The 5933-nt window shown below is 48.9% G+C and overlaps 1 protein-coding gene and 1 long non-coding RNA gene across 2 annotated transcripts in view; one reads left to right on the top strand and one right to left on the bottom strand.

The window, feature by feature from the left end:
- Positions 1-244, bottom strand: part of Bicdl2 (BICD family like cargo adaptor 2) — a 6988-nt gene extending 6744 nt beyond the window's left edge. The window contains exon 1 of the mRNA XM_010603593.2: positions 177-244. The gene's annotated coding sequence lies outside the window, so the exon portion shown is untranslated. The remainder of the gene's footprint in view (positions 1-176) is intronic.
- Positions 245-314: 70 nt separating this feature from the next.
- On the top strand, positions 315-5933 carry LOC104847942. The gene is made up of 3 exons (XR_776263.3): positions 315-441; positions 2789-2838; positions 5259-5933. It is a non-coding gene; the product is annotated as an uncharacterized LOC104847942 (long non-coding RNA).

Genomic DNA, 5933 nt, shown 5'->3' with positions numbered 1-5933 from the left:
GGGGGTCTTCCCGAATCCAGGTGGCCGAAACCCAGCCACCACCTTCCTTCCTGTATGTGTCCCGGCTGCCCCGCGGTGCCAGACATCCGGCCCGGTCCCGGCTACCCCTACGCCTCCCCGCAGACACTTCGGCCCGAAGCCGGAGGGTTCTTCCCCCGGCACCCCCAGCCTCTCACCCGCCGCCGCCGGCTGCCTCCGAGGTCCCCACGTCCCCAGTCCCCTCTTCCGGAGGCGGCGCCAGGTGTTCGGTCTGCACAGGTGAGGGGGCGGTGCCGCGGGAGGGGCCTGGGCGCCTCCTGGTGGCCCGAAAGGCCAGGCGGGGTCAAAGGAAAGTCGCCTCCACCTTCTCAGAGGCACTAATCCGTCTTGCTGCTGCTGCTGTTGTTGAAATTGACTGCATTAATTGAGCACCTACTGTGTGTGATCCTACGCGAGATCGATGTAAGTAAGCTCTTCCTTTTCCCTGGATATTGCCGTGTGTGTGTGTGTGTGTGTGTGTGTGTGTGTGTGTGTGTGTGTGTGTATTTAGGGGTTGAACCCAGGGCCTTCACAAATGAGCTATGTTCATTTGTGATTCATATTGAATACCTATATTGTGGGGAATTGGTACATATATACAGGGTATATATCACATTTTAGTCCATTTTATTTCTTTTTCCTCCCTTCCTCTATTCATAGATCCCTTCCCCATCTCCAAAAGGCCCACCTCTCTGTGTTGTGTCTCTGTCTTTTATTTTACTCTTTAAATTATTTATACTTTGAGTTTCTCATATAAGAGAAGCCATGCAGTAGTTAACTTTCTGATTCATTTTACTACCCAGGCCCTTTTAAAAAATGTTTTTATTTTGTTTTATTTTTGTTTTTTGTGGGTTTTTTGTTTGTTTTTGGTACTGGGGATCAAACTTGGGACCTTGCACTTGAGAGGTAGGAGGCAGAACCACTGAGCTAAATCCCTGGCCCTATTTTCTTGGCTTTTTGAGACAGGGTCTTGATGTAGTTCAAGCTGACCTTGAACTCACAATGTAGACTAGGCTGGCCCCTAATTTAGGGTAATCCTTCTGCCTCAGCCTCCTGAGTGCTGGAATTACAGGTGTGAACGACCATGCTTGCCTTGGGATAAGAAATGATTAACAATGAAAACAACAACCAACCTAACATGTTATGCCCTCTGCTAAGTCAGCTTTTTTATGGGCATAGTTTGTTTACTTTCATGACATTCCAAGGAAGCAGGGTAACATGCTGTATTTCACACATGAGCAAGCTGAGGCTCTGCAAGGTCACCTGTCTTGCTTGAGGTCCTGTGGACCACAGAAATATGACCTTAGGGTCGTGGTCTTTCCTGACTGTCATGCTGCAGAGATTTACACTGAAGCCCAGACAGCTAAGGTGACTTGCCTGTAGACACAGTCAAGTATGTGCACATCCAAACCTGGTGCTCTCAGTGGGTTGCTGCCTTGTGTAGAGCTGGCCCCATGCTCTAGCTGGGACTGGAGTCCTTTGTATGGAAGGTGAGGATCCAGGATCCAGGGCAGAAGACTAGGGACCAGCCCCAGTGTAGCTTAGGCACTCAGTGGTGCCCACTCAGGCCTTGAAGTGCATCATGAGCATTTTTTTTTTTTTTTTTTTTTTTTTTTTTGGTAATCAGGATTGAACCCAGGACCTTTCACTTGCAAAGCAGACAGCAGCACCACTGAGCTAAATCCCTGGCCCCCTAGGACTCCTCAGACTCCAGAACCCCCCAGACCTTAAACAGATGGGGGCTCCTGGTCTGGAGAGCAGCTACATGAGGGACTGAGGGCAGGGAGAGTGGTGTGTGGCTGAGTAGATAAAAGGAGGCTTCCTGGAGAGAAGAAAAGCCCTGATCTATTTTTTTTTTTTTTTCCTTGAGACAGGGTCTCACTATGTAGTTGAGACTGACCTGGAATTCACTATGTAGCCCAGGCTGGTCTCAAACTCCTCCTGCCTCAGTCTCCCGAGTGCTGGGATTACAGGCGTGAGCCACCACACCCAGCAGAAAAGCTCTGACTTTTATGTGCCAATTTCTGTGGTGAAAATACTCCCTCAAGCACCACACCCAGCAGAAAAGCTCTGACTTTTATGTGCCAATTTCTGTGGTGAAAATACTCCCTCCTGATTTCAAACTACTGCCAGAGTATAGTCAAGTTTATTTTATTTAATTATGTATTTTCTGTGCTGGGGCTCAAACCCAGGGCTTTGCATATGCTAGGCAAGCACTCTACCACTGAGTTACATCCACAGCCCTATTTTAAAATTTTACTTTGAGACACGGTCTTGGTAAATTGCCCAGGCTAGCTAGCCTCAAACTTGTGAACCTTCTGCTTCAGCTTTCAGAGTAGTTGTGTTGACAGGTGTCCACTACTGTGCCTGGCTACCTGGCTTGCTTTTCCTTTGTTTTTTGTTTATTTGTTTTGTTTTGTTTTTGTCAAATCCAGGGCCTCACACGTATTAAGCAAGTGCTCTACCGTGCCTACATTCCTGGCCCCATAACTAGCTTTTGCCAATCAGTATCAGTTAGGTTTGCATACCTCTGGCTGGGGCCAGGGCTCCTGACTCTGTGGGACCTGGCAGCTTGGGTACTGGGACTTGGAAAAACAGGAGTGGATGGGAACTTGGAATTCTGGCTTGTGGGAAAAGAGCTGCAAGGACTCCTTCAGGGGCTGGGACTCTTGAGTCCTGGGGCCAGGACAAGGCTCCCTGCCAGCAGAAAGTAGGGGGCACCAATGCTTTGCAAGGGAAGGTGGAGGACTATTAGCAATACTTTTCACAGAAAGACGGAAGGCGCTCCAGCTTCCCCTGCCACTGGACTCCTTGGCAAAGGTAAGTTTTTTTGTTTGTCTGTTTTTTGAGACAGGGTCTCACTGTGTAGTTGAGACTGACATGGAACTCACTATGTAGCCCAGGCTGGTCTCGAACTCACAGCGATCCCCCTGCCTCAGCCTCCCGAGTGCTGGGATTATAGGGGTGCGCCACCACACCCGGCTGGCAAACTTAAATTTAGAGTGCCCTCCAAGTGCCAGAGTCACCCAGGCTTTACCACTCCTGGCAGATGATGTGGCTAAGGTCCTTCTCCCAAGAGCCTCACAATCTTCCTAGTGAGTGGGAGGAGGTATAGACCTACAAACCAGGAACAAACCCTATAAAACAATACAGCAGAGGAGCTTGGTTCATTGGTGCTGGAATCAAGTGGCTTCAGTCCAATCCCAGTTTAGCCCCTTACAGATGTGTGCACCTGGGCCAGGGACTTAGCTCAGTGGCACCACATCTGCTTCGCAAGTGCAAGATCCTGAGTTCAATCCCTGGTATCCCCCCAAACCCGCCGCCAAAAAAAAAAAGAGCCCCAGATATGTGTGCCTGTGCTATTTAGCTAATTAATCTCTGCAGCCCTGTTTCCTCATCTGTAAAATGGGGATGATAACATTTCCTAGCTTCTAGGAGTATAAAGATAGATGAGAGGGCCGGGGATTTAGCTCAGTGGTCTGGGCCTGCCTTGCAAGCACAAGGACCCGAGTTCAATCCCCGGTGAAGTATCACACTTACTCCTGGCTGGTGAGCTTTCCCAAGGTCACAGAAGTGACTCACCCACACGTTATATTGTTTTGATCCCCTGGGCATCCCTATGAGGTCACACCATTCACAGATGAGGAAACCAGCTCAGAGAGGCAAAGCCCTTTATCTGTGGGCACATGCAGATCTTTCATCCCAGCTGGCCTGGCTCCCAGCCCCAGGCACTCTTCGGACATTTGAATCCGATCCCCAGGCTTCTCTGAAACCAGGAGTCCTAGCCTCCAGCCTTTCTGCTAGACCGGAGTTCTGGCCACCCACAAAGAGGCTGGCATTATGTCCAGATAAGGAGGGGACGCACCAGACGTGATGGCACAGCCAGTAACCAACCTACAACTTGAGAGGCTTAACACATTTGCTGTTTATTTGTTTCTTTGTTTGTTGTGCTGCGGGATGGAATCCAGGCCTCCTGTGTGGTAGGCAAGTGTTCCACCACTGAGCTACAGGGTAGTTTGTGTCTCTCTGTCTCTGTCTTTGTCTCTGTGAGTGTGTGTGTGTGTGTGTGTGTGTGTGTGTGTGTGTGTGTCTCCCCTAGATGATTCTTGCTGCTAAGATTTCAGAAACTGCAGGTAAATGGTGGAAGGCTTCTCCCCACTGTGTCTGGTACCTGAGCTGGCTGACTGGATCATTGTGGGATGTGGAAAGGATCTGATGCCACCTCTCAGAGAGGGGAGGGACAAAGGGTTTGTGCTCACTTTTGTCCACCACAGAGCCTAGATGCTTAAGCTTTATTAAACATCATCAAACTGATTTCCCAAGAGGAGGTTTTCATTTGCTCCTGATGATAAAGAGTCTGACTGAGGGCTGGGGATTTAGCTCAGCGGTCCGGTGGCCTGCCTTGCAAGCCCAAGGACCTGAGTTCAATCCTCCTCAGCACCCCTCCTCCCAAAAAAGAGTCTGATTGCATTTTTGATGTCTGATTGCTAACAGCTTTGAAGTTCTGTGCATCCTCTTCCCCTTTGTCCCTTTGTCCCCAGCTGGACAAGCTCTGACTCTGGCTCTCTTTCTCTGGAGAGAAATTTAAATATGGAAAGCCCTGGCCACTTTGGAGGAATCTTTACCCCAGCCTCATCCCCTTATCACAATAAAAGCTCTTTATCACTTTGGCCATTGTCCTTCTATTTTATTTTACTTTGTGGTTCTGGGTTTTCGACCCAGAGTGTTCAGTACAACTCCATCCCCTTTTATTCTTCTCCTTCTCCTTATTTTTGAGACAAGGTCTTATTACATAGTTCAGGCTGGCCTTGAGCTATGTAGTCCACGCTGGTCTAACTTGGGGTGATCCTCCTGCCTCAGCCTCCCCAGTACGAGGATTATGGGCATGTGCCACCACACCTGGCTTTTTTTATTTTCTATTTTGAGGCAGGATTTCACTAAATTGCCCAGGCTGGGCTTGAATTTGTGTTCATCTTGCTTCAACCTCCCATAGTACTGGAATTTCAGGTGTGTACCACCATACCTGGCTTCTCAGGCCGTTTTCTTACCAGTGGGGAAACCTGCTCTACTCACCCCAGGAAGCCTCATCACTAAGTAATCAGATTTTTCCTACTTTTTTTTTTGAGACAGGTCCTTGTTGTGTAGCCCAGGCTGGCCTTGAACTCATTGTGACCTTCTTGCTTCAGCCTCCTGAGTGCTAGGATTACAGGTGTGTGACTGGCTTCATGCTCTCTTTATAGGTGAGCTTTGTCAGTGTTCAATCTCAACCAAATTCTCAGTGGTGAGTTCATCGCATCATAGAGCAACCACAAATTTTCATGTGGGCCACACATACCAATACTTGGCATCCTCGGACTTTTTAATTTTGCAGATCTGATGGCAAACGTAGGATCTGTTATGGACCAAACTGTGTTCCCTCAAAATCTTTTTAGTGAAGCTCTAACACCCAGCACCGGAGAATGTGATTGTATTTAGACACAGGCCCTATAAAAGGGTGATTAAATTCAAGTGGCTGACGTCCTTCTAAGAAGAGGAGACATAGGGGCCCATGGACCCAGGACAACCTTGTGAAGAAACAGCAAGCGGCAGCCCTCCTGAAGCCTGGGAGAGAGAGGCCTGACAGGAAGCAGACCCTGCTGGTCTCTTGACATCGGACTTCCAGCTTCCAGGACTGGGGAAAAGGAATTTCTGTGTGAGCCACCCAGGGTGTGGCATTTTATTACAGAAACCCTACCAGAGAAATCCAGGATAACAGTATTTTTAGTTTGTATCTGCAGGTTGCTCCTCCTGTTCACTATTTTGTCTAAAATGCAGGTGAAGATGGGCAAAGTAGCCCTTCCCTGTAACACCAGCGCTCTGGGAGGTTGAAGCAGGAGGATGAGCATTTGAGCCCAGCCTGGGCAATTTATCGAGGC

Source organism: Fukomys damarensis, unplaced genomic scaffold (genome assembly GCF_012274545.1).
Source record: "Fukomys damarensis isolate Sample0158 unplaced genomic scaffold, DMR_v1.0_HiC HiC_scaffold_34, whole genome shotgun sequence".
Taxonomy (NCBI): Eukaryota; Metazoa; Chordata; class Mammalia; order Rodentia; family Bathyergidae; genus Fukomys; species Fukomys damarensis.
The sequence above is the reverse complement of the archived record's forward strand: the minus strand, read 5'-3'. Positions and strand labels throughout refer to the sequence as shown.